The 16,194-nt window shown below is 38.5% G+C and overlaps 1 protein-coding gene across 2 annotated transcripts in view; it reads left to right on the top strand.

Moving 5' to 3' along the window:
- The first annotated feature begins 5,112 nt into the window (after nt 1-5,112).
- Nucleotides 5,113-16,194, top strand: part of LOC127414857 (uncharacterized) — a 56,225-nt gene continuing 45,143 nt past the window's right edge. For both annotated transcript variants that reach the window (XM_051653210.1, XM_051653209.1), the window contains exon 1: nt 5,113-5,532. The gene's annotated coding sequence lies outside the window, so the exon portion shown is untranslated. The remainder of the gene's footprint in view (nt 5,533-16,194) is intronic.

Raw genomic sequence — 16,194 nt, 5'->3', positions numbered from 1 at the left:
GGATGGACTAAAACAGCAGAAGACTACGTCGGGCACTTTATTAGGGCCACAGTGTTCCTTATAAAGTGCTCAGTGAGTGTAGCTAGACAGACAGGCAGACAGACAGACAGATAGATAGATAGATATAATTATTCTGTGTAAATGATTTTGTAAAGTAGATTTAGTCCAAAAATATGATTGTAAATGAGTATTTTGGTTTGTTTACATGCGTGTTCATGTCACAGGATGCCTTGTATCAGGGTTAGGAAAACTAAGAGAGTATTTCCAGCTGATGTGCATTAGAAATATTTGAAAACAATCACAGAGTATAAAATGTGTCAGCATATTTAACTTAAGTTAGACATAATGCCTTATTTAGCACATAACAGCTCTCCCGGGGTAATGTTACAATTGTGCCTGGTATGGGGATAGTTGTAACAAATGCGCTCCTTGTCTTCAAACACCAATTGTAGAAATTAGGAACAATGTATGCTGGTTTTTGGCTTTTATTTTGTAAGAAGACAGATAAAGGTATCTCATGTGAAATAATGGCATGTTTATTCTGCTCTGTATTTGTGCAGTACAGCAAAAAGTGTTACAACTGTACTCAGTTTACCTTATTGGTAGAGGTGGAAAGTGAATAGACTATACCTTCATCACAGCTTTAGCTATTTTTTTGATCTGACTAAACGTGACTGGAATTTTTGTATCATTTCTGCTCAGTTCTGCAATACTTTTCACATTGTTTACAAATACATTTTGCATGCATGAATAGCATTTTTATTTTTTAATAATATGATAAAGTTTCTGCTAGGTGATGGATTTCATAGAAACACAAACTTGTAGAAACCCTACTAACCCTTCTAACCCTGGGCTATTTACTTATTAAAATAGAGTAAAACACAGAAAGATTAGGGTTAGCAACACAGGATTGGCCAGGCAGCATATTCAATTCAAATTCAACCCTCTCAGTAGTAGCCTACTCACTTAGGGGTATCTTGGAAATTAGAAATTAGACCCATTAAGGCTGCCCTGTATGCCATTTTGATAGGTTGAGTAGAGTCCTTATTAAAGTCAATGGGATTTTTAACTCCAAACCCCTTGGGTACATGCCTGCAGATGTTACTGACCCCAATCTTGTCCCACCAGCACTTCAGTGTCTCTCTCCGTCCAACTGTTTACCATGAATAAGAACTCTAAAACTGCCATGGAGACATTCACAAGTTCCAGATTAGTACCCGCTCCAGCTGTCACTGATTCATTAATTACAACCCTTTGTAACACTAGTAGCAAGGACGTTACCACATATTAAGGATTAGAGGGGGACCAAATGGAATAATTTAATAATCAACCATGGAAAAACCCCATATCAATAAACCACTATTATTAATATTAGCGGGGACATGTCCCCCTTAATGTCTATAGTGATTACGGCCCTGACTAGTAGCACATTCTAATAGATGTATGGAGCAATTATTTTGTTAGGCAAATAATTGATAAGGCCAACACACAAACTTTTGAACATCTTGTTAGCAAATCTGCTTCATAAGCAGTAATGCAGCCCACTGTGTTCCCTTAGCATTTGTGTGTGTTTGTGTGTGTATGGGCTCCTGGGTGTGTATTTCTTCTATATCTGTGTCGTAATTAAGATGTCATCCCTGAGGTTGCATTTTTCATAATTTGAATGCTCCCCTACATGACTGGTCCCTGCAGTGCCCAGCCATGTTCAGCACACATCACCCACCTGAACACAGCTGCTTTCTACAGTACTGGCACAGTCCGTTGGCCCACAGATGGGTGATTAACAGCAGTGTGCAGGGGTTTAGGTCATGGTAAACATATTTATCATCTTTAGAGAGAGATGTGTTTGTTTGGTGGGTTGCTTGGCACCTACAACATACATATTTGTGAATCCTTTTGTTGTGATTGAGGTGTGTGAGTATGTTTGACAAGACTATTTCAGAGAAATATTGGTAGTTAAATGTACGTGTCCTATAAAATATACATTTACAGTGTTAGCTAGTTTCACTAGTTTTCTAGAGACATGTTTCCTGTTCTCACACTCAGTTTAGTTAGACAAAAAAAAAAGTCCATGTATTTTCATAATTACCCCCTGTTTTGACTACAGCAAGTGACTGGAACAAAGGAAGCTTTTCATGTTTTCAACTTACAAAAAAAGTACCAAAAAGTTTTTACATGGTACAATGAAAAGAAAAGTTTTGTCAGGTAGCCTAAATTGTGCTTCATATGGTAACATGTAAATTACCTGTTTTATTAAGATCACAGATATTATGTAAGAATTAAACTGAATCAGTTATACTAACAAAAGTAATTTTTAAAGGAATAGTTCACCCAAAATTGAAAATTCCATCATGATTTACTCACCCAGATGTCATTCCTTACATTACTTTCTATTGTGAAACAAATGATATATTTGTGTAACGTATGCTGGAACTGCTGACAATGACGAAGAACCCAAGTGCAGTTTATTATATTTATAACCAATAAACACTAACTACAAACGTGAAACAAACTTGACTATAAACATACACATTCAATACTTGACAACTAGACAATGAAAACATGAGGGCTTAAAATACAAGACATGGGAGAACAAACAGAACTGATAACAAGATAATTAAACAAACCAATGAAAACATGACACATGAACATGGAGGGAAATCAGAAATCACATGACAAGGGAACAGGAACTAAACTTTTCAAAGACATGAATCAACAAAATACACCTGACATATCCCCCCCCCCCGCTAAGGGGTGGCTCCTGACACCCCAACACAAAACGACAAATTCAACGTTCTGTAGGGAGCGTTGTGTCTTGAGGCGTAGCGTGGCGAGAAAGGGCGAGGGGCATGGGACCAGGGCAAAGTCTGTGGGGGGTGGAGCCATGAGGCTTGAGGGGCGGAGCTGAGAGAGGCTTGAGGGGTGGAGCCATGGGACTTTGTGCCAGAGTAGCCGAAGACTCGAAGGGCCAGGGTGGAGCCGATGGCAGGGAGGATCAAGGCGGTGCTGGAGGCTCGGAGCAGCAAGGCGGAGCTGAGGGATCGGAAGACTGAGGTGGAGCCGGTGGGACCGAGGACCAAGGTGGAGCCGTAGGGAAGGAGGTCCCCGGTGAAGCTGACAGATCGGAGAGCCAAAGCGGAGCCAGGTGACCGACAGACCAAGGAGGAGCCGGAGAGACGAGGGACCCCGGCACAGCCGACAGGCTGAAGGACCGTAGTGGAGCCGAGGGAACGCAGAGCTGAGGCAATGTTGAGGGACCGACAGGCCAAGGCGAAGTCCAGGGCTCGGAGGGTCCAGGCGGGGTCAGAGGGCTGAGAGTTCCCCTTGCCTGCTCAGGAGAACCAAGGGTGGGAACCATCTCCAGGTCCCACTGCTCAGGCGTTGCCGCGACGTGGAACTCTGGCTCGGCCGCCTCCCCCACAGTGAACGGGGAACCAATGAACCGTAGGGCGAGGTCAATATATCGAGCCAGGCTGAGGGAACTGCAACCGCCAGGCATCAAAAAAGAAATGGACTCATTCAGTCCAAATCTAAAACTGTCTTTGAGGGCAACCTCATTAAAGTCCACCTGGCTGGCTAGACCGCAGAAGTCCTCAACATAGTCCTCCAGGGGACGATTCCCCTGACGTAGGCGCAGAAGTAAAACTGCTGGGTTCATGGTTGGTCAAGTATTCTGTAACGTTTGCTGGCTGCTGGCAATGATGATGAAGACGAAGATGAGAACCCAAGTGCAGTTTTAATTACAGAACGTGAAATCCAAAAACCCTAACTAAATATAAACATGAACATGGCTTGACTAAAACCGTGGCCTGACAATAAACATCTACACTCACATTCAATACTTGACAACTAGACAATGAAAACATGAGGGCTTAAATACAAGACATGGGAGAACATAAACCAATGAACAAACAGAACTGATAACAAGATAATTAAACAATAAACCAATGAAAACATGACACATGAACATGGCGGGAAAACAGAAATCACATGACAAGGGAACAGGAACTAAACTTTTCAAAATAAAAGACATGAATCAACAAAATACACCTGACAATTTGCCTTAGTTACCATTTACTTTCCTTGTATGGAATAAAAAATGCGATGATAGTGAATAATGACTGAGGCTAACATTCTGCCTTGTATCTCCTTTTGTGTTCCATGGAATAAAGAAAGTCACACAGGTTTAAAAGAATATGAAGGTGAGTAAATGAAGAATTAATTTTTGGGTGAACTGTTCATTTAATGGACAGATCACATAGCACTGACTACAGCAAGTGACTGGAACAAACATGTTTCAGCTCACAAAAAAAACAAAGTACCAAAAACCATGCGGTACAATGATACTTTTAAATAGCTCTTAGGGGTAACAACTGCACATTTTCACTTATGGTGGGGTACAACTGAGGTAAAGTAAGCCCCTTACTTTTGTTACCCTTAGATTTGTTATTAAGAGTGTTCAAAGTTGGCTCATCTTGACTGATCCAATCACAATTTAAATTAATTTGTTTATAAAATACTTGAGATGTAATAAAATGCCAGATGTGTTTGAAATTAAAAGGAAATTGGGCATCCTTTTCTGAAGTAGTTAATTTTAGTAAGAATTATCTTAATTTGTTACTCAAAAAAGCAAGTTGCGGTCTAAAAACTATTTGCATTAGTTGACAAATTTTGCTCTATAATTATTGCCCATATATCTACACATTATCACAATAACCCACCTGGGGGCCTTTTACTCCAAGTGTGGCTCCCTCACCACCTTTTTTTAATTTATTTTTTTATGAATTTTTATCAAAACAACATTGCATTATCATTTATTTTCACACAAATTGTGTTGCTCCATTAATATTCAATAAAAAGAAACACATTTATTCTTCACATTTACATTTTGTAACCAGATTTTTTTTTAATTTTTTTTATTTTTTTTTTTTTATAGCAACAGTACTTTTTGCAAGGGAAAAACAAGAATCTTTTTATTATTATTATTATTATTATTATTATTATTTTACCAATGACCGTTTTGGGTTAATATTTTCCTGTTATGTTCACTACACCAGTACTGCTGTCTGGTCCGTACTGTCATTCCCGCACTCGCCGCGAAGTGACGCAAAACGCGAGCTCCAGATGCCAATGGAGTGGGCACCGCGCTGTCATATGGTACTGTCGCCGATGCTCGAGACAGGGCTGAGGCTTGAGGAGGCTTTGAGACTCAACGGAGGCAACTGTGACGTGATTTTGCAATCACAACCGAACCACGACTTGGAATAACCCAGCTGTGCGTTTGCACCTTTTGCCTTGTGAGCGACGCCGAATGCACAGGAACAATGGGAATGGTCAGAGGTTGCGATGAGGACGCCAAATGCCATGCCGCACACATGTCCTCCCTAACATACGAATCCAGGCTCAAGGCAGGTTATTGATTATGCTTGCGGTGTTCCGGGGTCCGACCGGGTGCCAGACATTTCAGCAGCAGCCGAGAGTGCAGCGAGGTGGATGCTGCACGGAGACGCGCCCCCTGAATCCCTAAACTGAGTGAGTATGAGCCCTTCAGCAGCATCTCTCTATAGGCTACGTGTCTCATTGGCATTATGGAAAAAGAGAATCCTCAGAAATGCTGTATTAAACGCATATCAGAATGTATAACATAATCATTTGCTAGTGGAGGTGGGGAGAATATGCGTCCTGTTTATAAGAGATTAACAACTCGCTTTATACAAGTCAGACGACACGTGTGCAACAGCCTCAATGTAGCCGCATTACCCTTTGTGATTCGACGCTTAATTAAACGATTTATAAGCAGCACTTTAGGTTGTGGCACGCTCTTACTCAGCGGAAACGAGCACTGTTTGTTAGCGGATTTAATACCGTGAATTATAGAATCGATTAACAGAGCAGCGACATGACAACCGGTCATTTATTTGTTTTTGCCCTTCAATTAAAAAGGATTTCGATGGAAACCTCTCGCTGTCTGTTGTGGGAGCTGGCCTCGAGGACGCGCCTGCACTGCGCGTGCATTTACACTTTGATCTTGCCAGATTATTTCCTGAGTGCACTGGTGATTGGCGGGACAATACCCACGGGAACAACGAATTACTCGTGCTGAATAAGAGGTCGACCGCTGTGGGACATAGCAAATCAGTGCATTCGCATAACCACCCTCCAACCTGTTGTTGTGTGTCTGCTGAAACCGCCGCAGTCCAAACGGACTGGTCTCTTAGAGGTTCTTGCGACAGACACTCACTGAGCACTTTATTAGGAACACCATAGTCCTAATAAAGTGCCTGACGTGGTCTTCTGCTGTTGTAGTACATCCGCCTCAAGGTTCGAAATGTTGTGCATTCTGAGGTGCTATTCTGCTCACCACAATTCTACAGAGTGGTAATCTGAGTTACATTCTCCGTTGAACTCTCTTATCAACAAGGCGTTTCTGTCCGCAGAACTACCACTCACTGGATGTTTTTTGTTTTTGGCACCATTCTGAGTAAACTCTAGAGACTGTTGTGCGTGAAAATCTCAGGACATCAGCAGTTACACCAACAATCATGCCACAGTCAAAATCACTGAGATCAAATTTTTTCCTGATTCTGATGGCTGATGTGAACATTAACTGAAGCTCCTGACCCGTATCTGAATGATTTTATGCACTGCACTGCTGCCAAACGATTGACTGATTAGACAATCGCATGAATAAGTAGGTGTACAGGTGTTCCTAATATAGTGTTCTGTGAGTGTATGTGTGCATAATAGGCACAGTAGGCTTTTTGAAAATGTTGATGTGTAATTTGTGCACAGGACGAGTTAATGCTTAGGGTTTAATACAAGTTCAACTCAATCGACAGCATTTGTGGCATAATGTTTATTACAACATAAAATAATTTAGACTTGGCCTTCATTTACAGGTGCATCTCAATAAATTAGAATGTCGTGGAAAAGTTCATTTATTTCAGTAAATCAACTCAAATTGTGAAACTCGTGTATTAAATAAATTCAATGCACACAGACTGAAGTAGTTTAAGTCTTTGGTTCTTTTAATTGTGATGATTTTGGCTCACATTTAACAAAAACCCACCAATTCACTATCTCAAAAAATTAGAATACATCATAAGACCAATAAAAAAAAACATTTTTAGTGAATTGTTGGCCTTCTGGAAAGTATGTTCATTTACTGTATATGTACTCAATACTTGGTAGGGGCTCCTTTTGCTTTAATTACTGCCTCAATTCGGCGTGGCATGGAGGTGATCAGTTTGTGGCACTGCTGAGGTGGTATGGAAGCCCAGGTTTCTTTGACAGTGGCCTTCAGCTCATCTGCATTTTTTGGTCTCTTGTTTCTCATTTTCCTCTTGACAATACCCCATAGATTCTCTATGGGGTTCAGGTCTGATGAGTTTGCTGGCCAGTCAAGCACACCAACACCATGGTCATTTAACCAACTTTTGGTGCTTTTGGCAGTGTGGGCAGGTGCCAAATCCTGCTGGAAAATGAAATCAGCATCTTTAAAAAGCTGGTCAGCAGAAGGAAGCATGAAGTGCTCCAAAATTTCTTGGTAAACGGGTGCAGTGACTTTGGTTTTCAAAAAACACAATGGACCAACACCAGCAGATGACACTGCACCCCAAATCATCACAGACTGTGGAAACTTAACACTGGACTTCAAGCAACTTGGGCTATGAGCTTCTCCACCCTCCCTCCAGACTCTAGGACCTTGGTTTCCAAATGAAATACAAAACTTGCTCTCATCTGAAAAGAGGACTTTGGACCACTGGGCAACAGTCCAGTTTTTCTTCTCCTTAGCCCAGGTAAGACGCCTCTGATGTTGTCTGTGGTTCAGGAGTGGCTTAACAAGAGGAATATGACAACTGTAGCCAAATTCCTTGACATGTCTGTGTGTGGTTGATGCCTTGACCCCAGCCTCAGTCCATTCCTTGTGAAGTTCACCCAAATTCTTGAATCGATTTTGCTTGACAATCCTCATAAGGCTGTGGTTCTCTCGGTTGGTTGTGCATCTTTTTCTTCCACACTTTTTCCTTCCACTCAACTTTCTGTTTACATGCTTGGATACAGCACTCTGTGAACAGCCAGCTTCTTTGGCAATGAATGTTTGTGGCTTACCCTCCTTGTGAAGGGTGTCAATGATTGTCTTCTGGACAACTGTCAGATCAGCAGTCTTCCCCATGATTGTGTAGCCTAGTGAACCAAACTGAGAGACCATTTTGAAGGCTTAGGAAACATTTGCAGGTGTTTTGAGTTGATTAGCTGATTGGCATGTCACCATATTCTAATTTTTTGAGATAGTGAATTGGTGGGTTTTTGTTAAATGTGAGCCAAAATCATCACAATTAAAATAACCAAAGACTTAAACTACTTCAGTCTGTGTGCATTGAATTTATTTAATACACGAGTTTCACAATTTGAGTTGAATTACTGAAATAAATGAACTTTTCCACGACATTCTAATTTATTGAGATGCACCTGTATATAAAAAAAACCAACAATTTGTGGTTACTGTAAGGCTCTTGTAATGGAAGTGGCGCCAGTCCATAAATAAATGTAAAAAAAAAATACACACTGTTTCAGAAGTATAGCCAGAAGACAAGTTATTACACATTTTGACATGATTTTAGTATGATAAAATTACTTACTAACCTTATCTGTGTTAACTTCAATATTACAACTTCGTTGACATGAGGACGTAACATCTGTAACCCTGTAATCCCGGTAAGTGATTTAATCACACTAAAATCATAACACATATAATGTTTACATCTTGTCACTATACTTTTGACACAGTGGGTATTTTAACATTTATGGACTGGCCCCATTCACTTCCATTGTAAGTGCCTTACTGTAACTGTGATTTAAAAAAACAACAACAACAGATGATTCTATTGTTTTGTGTGTGGTAATCATTCATCTCGACTGCTGTCAGTTGAGCCTAACCTGTAATGAACCCTGAACGCTCCTTTAATAAACGCACGGGACAGGTTGTTTTATTGTCACCTGTGCGCAGCATTCGAGCCTAGATAAAACACACAATTTATGTACATACACTAAACATTGCACAGATGACCGAACAAGCCCCAGTATATCTCTGTAATAAGTGTAGAGGGAATGCTTGTCAGTTCAGGCTCACAGTGTGTGATGATTCCCCACTCATTACCTGTCAGTGCATACACTTACATGCAGACAGATTTAGGTTTTGAGGGTACCATACATGCAACTGATTCATTGAGTGGCTGCAGTGAATCAGACCATTGGGGCCAAGCTGCTCAATCACATAAGCTTCCTGTTGACTGGTTGAGACTGGAACAGATATGGTGTACCCAACCATGAGCAGCAGAGAATCTAGCAGAATAGTCTGTACTGTCCAATCAATGAATGAGAAAAGCCCATATTGGATCACATGTGATTATGTGTAATGTATGTAGAGTTCATTGAAATAACGGTTTCTTCCAGATGGTTCCTTTAAAAAAAAATGGTAGGGCTGCACTCTTTTAGAAATCCTAAAGTTAATTAAAATACAGTCTGTAAATATAAAGAGAGAAATATACAAATTTCAATTACATGTCTAATTTAACATGAAACAGGTATGTTAAATGTTCTCAAGAGTATTTTCAAACCCTTCCAATTTTTGGAAGCTGTGTGTACTGTGGGTCTCTTTGATTATGTTTTAATTTGATTAACTTTTTTTTTTTTTTTTTTTCAAGTATAAACACATTTTTCTTCAAATTGTTCTTCAAAAAATAAATAGTTTGATTTATGCCATTTTCCATTGCCTGGTTTTAAGAGAAAGCAGATGGGGTTGGTCAACAAGACACAAAAAAGCCTTGCTGATCTTTTTCACGGACTAAGGAAATGGAAAACAATGAAACAGACCAAACAAATCAGGATATCAATAAAATTTTTATCTTCAGAATGACATCAGTCAAACAAATTTAAACCCTTAAAGGGATAGTTTACCCAAAAATGAAAATTCTGCATTATTTGCTCTCATTTTGTTTCAAAACCTGTATGACTTTCCTTGTTCCGTCAAACATGAAAGGAGATGTTAGGCAGAATGTTGCCAACCTCAGTCACCATTCACTTTCATTGTATGGGAAAGAGCAGCATCCATTTTTCATAATCTCTCCTCATGTGTTCCACTGAAGAAAGAAAGTCACACAGGATTGGAATGACATGAGGGTGAGTATAAGTATAAGATGACATTTCTGGGTGAATTATCCCTTTAAAAATGCAGTACATGGAAGTCATCCTCTGCTCTGGAACCCTTTTACGTGAATCACACGCCTCATTTTGTCACATCTGAAATGTGTTTCCCCATGTACTAAAGTTCCTCAGCATCTTGCTTATCCTGTGGTTGCCTACTGAGTGAACAAAGGCTGCAGATTTTGAGAGGTTTTCATCAGAGATTTGCTGTAGGTCTGTGACGGTGTGATAAGGTCCTGCAGGTAGACATCCATTAAACTCGAGGCTCTAGTGATGATACTGTAAACTGCAGAGGAGTTCCTTCTCTTAGCCTTATCGTGCAGATGAGTGGTCATAGCTCCAGGCTCTCTTAAAGCACAGGAGGCAACTTACAGCCTATATCTGTTAGGGATGTGCATGAGTAATTGATTAAGCAAGTAATCGTTCTGTACCAGCTAGTCGACTACTAAAAACACTACTCGAATGTCACAAATTTGCCTGCTGTGAGCAACGCTGAATTAATAATTGAGTTAATACATTTAGGTGTATAGTAAATTTAATACTTTTAATGAATAGTAACATTAATACATTTAGTAAAGATAAAATGGCATAAAACATTTTTTTTTAATACTACTACACCACACTTTTCAGTCCTCCTGCTGTGCCTAGGTTCCCTCATGATCTTTTTTTTTATTTTTTATTTATTTATTTTTTTTGACAAACTCTCCTTTGGTTGAAGTTTTATGTTTGTTACATAATATTTAGTATGTATAGTATCTGAATAGAGATGGAGGGCTTGTTTCTCCCCTCACATGGCCTGACCTTTGTACTTGTTTATTGTATTTTCTGACTGTTTTACAATTGACACTCATGTGCCAGCTTTATAGGTCACATACAGAGGTTGCACAACAAATATCTGATGGACCGTTGTCAAATTTCCATCATGGTCTGTTTTTATCCATCATATTAGTTTAAATTTCCTTGATACGTAGTATATTTGATATTATCTCTATAAATATATACTGTCAGCAGTGCATATTGTTCATTTCATAAAAAAAAAGAAAAAAAAAAGCATAGTTTGTTAAAGTTATTTTGAAACCGTTCTTGGTAACATTTGTGAATAAAACTAAATATACATTTCACGTACGCGACATACATGTTATTTTTAACTTATAATTTAAATTACGAGTCATCGATTACTCCTTTTTTGTGGGTTAGAGCACTTGACTACAAAATTACTACAAAATTTGTCTGATTGAATGTTTTAGAACTGCAGTATTTAAATCGTGTACACTCACATGAGGAGAAAACTCATTTCATATCAGTAACCAAATTAAAACTGCTTTATTTTACATGGAGCGGGTTGCCTCATGGGGGTTGACATGCTGAGATCACATGACCAGACAAATACTACTCACTTTATCTCAGTAAACTGTGTTATCTGGCATGGTTAGGGCCGTAACCGCCATAGACATTGAGGGAGACACATCCCACACCCAATATTCAGATTAGTGGTCGATCAATATGGGATTTTCAATGGCCAATTCTTAAGCTTTTACCTTTGTTTAAAAATTCAACATTAAAAACCCCATACTGATCGACCACTAATCTACTATATATATATATATATATATATATATATATATATATATATATATATATATATATTGGTGATCAATTAATATTCGCTGCTTTAATGTAGCAGTCAGAAGATATTTAAATGTAACAAACAAAATTCATGTAAAAAAAAAACAAAAAACAAAATTCAGACGTCATATCAAACGTATGATATTTGGTAAGTAAAATAATTGAATTTCAGGTGGACTGGATAACAAAGTGGCTACAGTAACTCAGCAGCCCATCAGCAATAGAATAGGGCATCTGTTTACTGTAAGCGCTGTGTGACGCAGTGCAACGGACGTTTCAAGACAGCTTCATTGATTATAAAGGGATCTATTCACTTTTGACGTGATGGACGCACCACTCCCGTCTGCTTTCGACAGGGTGTCTGTGTATAAGAGAAAGAGGAGGATTAATATTTTTCATAACATAGTCCTTTTTCAAAACTACTACTTGCAAAAAAATATCCCCACAGGCTCTTACAGAGAGGTCAGAGGGTTCTTGTCTGCTCTTGACAAAGATCATAAGGACAGGAATCTCTGCTGACCCTACAGTCTGTTTTTTCAGTCATTACATTTTGGTCTACAGTTCAGCACTGGAGGCTATTTATCACTTTAATAATTTGTCCCTATATTTCCTGTATTCTAATACTGTATTTTAATATATTTTAATGTTTTTGAAATGACAAATGGAGTTGTAAAAAAAAAAAAAAAAAAAGACTCTTTTGCTTTTTAAGCAGTTTCTACAACTTTCAACAATTGTTTTTCCTAAGTTGAATAGTAGTGGTATTTACGAGAGATGTACAGTCAGGCTGTGTAAGACTGATAATAGGAAACGATTCCTGATATATTATTTGGGTGTCTTCTATTCATAGCACAAGATGCACAGTATGATAATCACAACTGAATTCACTCCAGCACTGGGGCGGTTGTTTCCTCTAACCCATTTAGACAAACTCTACAAATACAGTTTTTGTAAGTAGAGTTATGTTGCTCTAAGATAGAGTAAATAGATGTTTTGTGTACTTTTTTTTTTTTTTTTACAGAGGTGAATTTGCATGAGAGCTTGAGAGATTTTGAATATCATTTTAAATGATTTTTCTGGATTAGTCTAGAACTCTAGATGTAAAGAAGAAAAATATTTTGTAATAATGTCCTGTGATTACAGAGATGATTAGTCATCATGTGTAGGCTGAATTTTTGTCTTTTGATGATCAAAAGTGGATTGCTATGCAGTTGCTAAGGTTCTGAGTGGTTTGTAGCGCATTGATATGAGGTTGCTAGGGTCTTCTGGGTGGTTGCTAGATGGTTGCTATGGTGTTGCTAGGTGGTTGCTAAGCCCAAGCCAAAAGAGCCCATCCCCAAGTCTCTGTGACATTCTGGTCCCTAGATATGGCTTGGGGCCATCCTTCAATGTAAGTCAAGGGGGGTTTTCTTGGCCTGCTTTATTTTCTGTCAGGCAAAAATTATAAGATTATCAGGAGACAAACACTAAAAGCGAAAAATAATAGCACATGTCTCCCCTCTCCCTCACCTCTCCCATGTATGTAGCACATACGGTGTGGAACTTACACAAGTTTTATATGTAGGGTTAGAGGTTTGTTCAAGTTCCTAATTTTAAGTATGAACAATAAGAAAAGCAATAGCCTTAGCAAGCCTCACCTATAATTTAAGATCATTACATTTGTTGTCTGAAGTGAGTTTTAGTACTGTTTGCTGTTAGTGTTGTAATAGGATAGAAATAGTAACATTTAAGCAGTAAGTACTGTAATAGTTACAATTTAGCAGTTGTGTGATGTGCTGGGTGGTTTGCAAAGATGTGTTTATCTTAAACCCAAGACAAGGTTGACAGAGAACACTCTGTTTTACCAGTTTCTCTCTAATAAATCATTAAACATGTTTCACAAAGACATAAACAGCCACACTGCTCAGAGGCCACTTAAAGGGATATTTCACCAAAAAATTAAAATCATGTCATTGTTTAATCCTCCTCATGTTCTTCCAGTGGAGCACAAAATTAGATGCTAGGCAGAATTACAGCCTAAAGTCAACTGTTACTTTCATTGTATCGAAAAAATATGAAAGAAAGTGAATGATGACTGAGGCTAACGTCCTGCCTAACGTCACCTTTTGTGTTCCACGGAAGTAAGTAATACATATTTGGAACAACATGAAGGTGAATAAGTGATAACAGAATTTTCATTTTTGGGTGAACTATCCCTTTAAACCTTAGTTTCTCTGTGATTGTGTTCAAATATAATTGTTTTCATCATTTATGTTGTTAATTGGCTCTCATATCTTCTTGTACTCTTTCCCCCATTCGTTTTGCTGATGTTGAACGGACAGAAAGAGAGGCAAGAAGGAAGAAAAGAGAGGGGGAGGAGACGAGAGAGAGAGTCATGTCTCGGGGGTTTGGGGGGACGTGCCAGTTTCTCTGTGACTGAAATCTAGGGCTTCACAGTAATTAAAACATGCCATTCCCCAATCTCGCTCTTTCTCGGTTCCTTATTTCCTTACACACAGACTGCTCTGTCTTACTTTTTCTTTCTCTGGGGTAGTAATTGACTTGAAAATAGAAGCTGGTGTTTAAAATAGAGATGGAAATCTGAAATTGTTATGTGATCTGATTCCTCCAAAATTCCCCTCCAAATACATATGTAATAATGAAGAGAAGAGCTTGTGACCATATTTTCTGGAGTTTAGACATACTGATGCTTAGGGGGGAATCTAAGGGGGACCTGTAAGCTTTTGATGTTTGAAGCATTTGTAGTTGCAGACAATAACCACAAGGGAGCAGAGTTTAAGCATTGAATTATAGAGCTAGAAGAAGTGCATGCTGGGTGGATGCAGGGAGTCAAGGTTTGGCTGGTTTGCTGCTGCTGGTAGGCTACATGCCATAACTAGCAAATTATGAAGTTAAAAAGTTTTCCATTCAAAAAAATAACTCTGGACAGTGGTTCCACATGTTTGAAATGAGCTTTCTTAACTTAAAATTACTATGTAATCTCAACACAAACACTTTGTGTATAAAGAACCTAGTTGAATTGGGTAAACCCAACAAAACTAGATGTGTTAGTGTAACTCAAATAAATCTATTATTTCTTTAAGTACTAACTAGTGAAAGTGAATGTAAGCATGCTAAAAACATGCTGGTTAGAAGCACTACAGAGTGTAGTGTAGTTTAGTTACTATGCTATGGTTATCACAGCATTTTCTCAACGAAGCGAGCAATACGTTTTATGTGAGACATCTACTTGTCTTTATCATTAGCTCAAGCTCCACTCCTCACCATAATGGTAGCTTAATCTCTTCTAAATCTCAACATAAAAAAAAATAAAATAAAAAAATTATCCCCTGCCCAGTTTCATCAATGCTACATTAACACCACAAAAATTATTAATGTAGTCCCAACTCAAATGGATTAAGTAAACTTCCATTTTACAAATGTAAATGGATAGAATGCAATTAAATCAAGTTGTGACAAAATGTTCTAGAATTGTGTTGCTTTAGTTCAATTTAATTAAGTAAATTAAACAAGCAGCAAAAATCATTTTTTTAAATGTGCCGGCCATTCAAAATTAGTTAGTTAGTTAGTTAGTTAGTTAGTTTATTTATAAAGCACATTTAAAAACAACAGATGTTGAGCCAAAGTGCTGTACAATAATAAAGAGGTCAAACAACAAATAAAATAATACAAGAATACAAGAATAATAGCAACAATAATAATAACAAAAATAAGTACTAAAAGAAACAAATGTGTTAACATCTCAGGCAACCTCAAATGCTAAAGAGTAAAAATGAGTCTTTAAACTAGATTTAAAAATAGCAAGGGTAGGAGAAGACCTAACATGAAGTGGAAGGCTGTTCCACAATTTTGGGGGCAGCCACTGAAAATTCCTGATCACCCTTAGACTTTAAATGAGAACGTGGAATGGAGAGAAATAATTGGTTACATGACCTGAAAGATCTCGGAGCAGAATGTGGATGAAGAAGATCACAAATATATTGCAGGGCAAAACCATGCAAGGCCTTGAAAAGTGAAATCTTAAAATCAACTCTAAAACTAACTGGAAACCAGTGAAAAGATATCAGCACAGGGGTGATCTGGTCTCTTTTTCCTGAACCAGTTAAAAATCTTGCCACTGCATTTTGAACCATCTGCAGACGTGCAAGGGAGGACTGAGGCAGGCCCACATACAAGGAATTACAGTAATCTAGCCAAGAAGTAACATGGGCATGACAACAGTTTCCAGATCTTTCTGTGAAAGAAACAGGTTTTAATTTAGAAATGGGCATAATGTGGAAGAAGCTTCTTTTAACAGCGGCACTAACCTGCTTATCAAAGAGCATTTCAGAATTGAAAATGACACCAAGGTTCTTAACATTGTTA

The sequence above is a fragment of the Myxocyprinus asiaticus genome, chromosome 24, assembly GCF_019703515.2.
Source record: "Myxocyprinus asiaticus isolate MX2 ecotype Aquarium Trade chromosome 24, UBuf_Myxa_2, whole genome shotgun sequence".
Taxonomy (NCBI): Eukaryota; Metazoa; Chordata; class Actinopteri; order Cypriniformes; family Catostomidae; genus Myxocyprinus; species Myxocyprinus asiaticus.
Note: the sequence above shows the minus strand (reverse complement) of the source record. Positions and strands in the feature narration are given on the sequence as shown.